The sequence below is a fragment of the Myotis davidii genome, unplaced genomic scaffold (assembly GCF_000327345.1).
Source record: "Myotis davidii unplaced genomic scaffold, ASM32734v1 scaffold2701, whole genome shotgun sequence".
Lineage (NCBI taxonomy): Eukaryota > Metazoa > Chordata > Mammalia > Chiroptera > Vespertilionidae > Myotis > Myotis davidii.
The window spans coordinates 1-685 of record NW_006291503.1 but is presented as its reverse complement, the minus strand read 5'-3'; positions in this window follow the sequence as shown (position 1 = coordinate 685).

Sequence of the window (685 nt, the reverse complement as noted above, 5' to 3'; positions counted from 1 at the left end):
GTGATGAACTCCTTTAGATTTTTCTTGTCTGTGTAGTTATTTATCTAACCCTCAATTCTAAATGATGGCTTGAAAGTTTCTGTTGAGAAATCAACTGATAGTCACAGGCACTCCCTTGTAGGTAACTAACTGCTTTTCTCTTGCTGCTTTTAAGATTCTTTGTCTTTAACCCTTGTCATTTTAATTATGTTGTTTCTTGGTGTGGGCCTCTTTGGGTTCCTCTTATTTGGACTTCCTAGACTTGTAAGTCTGTTTCTTTCACCAAGTAGGGGAAGTTTTCTGTCATTATTTCTTCAAATAGGTTTTCAATAGCTTGCTCTCTCTCTTCTCCTTCTGGCATTTCCATAATGTGTATGTTGGTATTGTTTAAGTTGCCCCAGATGCTCCTTACACTATCTTCATATTTTTGGATTCTTTTTATTTTTGCTCTTCTGATTGGTTGTTTTTTGCTTCCTCATATCCCAAATCATTGATTTGATTCTCTGAGTCCTCTACTCTACTGTTGAGTCCCTGTAAATTATTTTTTATGTCAGTTAGTGTATGCTTAATTTCTGACTGGTCTTTTTTATGTCTTTGACATTCTCACTAAGATCCTTGAAAGTCTCATTAAGATCCTTAAAGCTCTCATTAGGTTCCTTGAAGCTCTCATTTGGATCCTTGAGTAATCTTATAACCATTGTTTTGA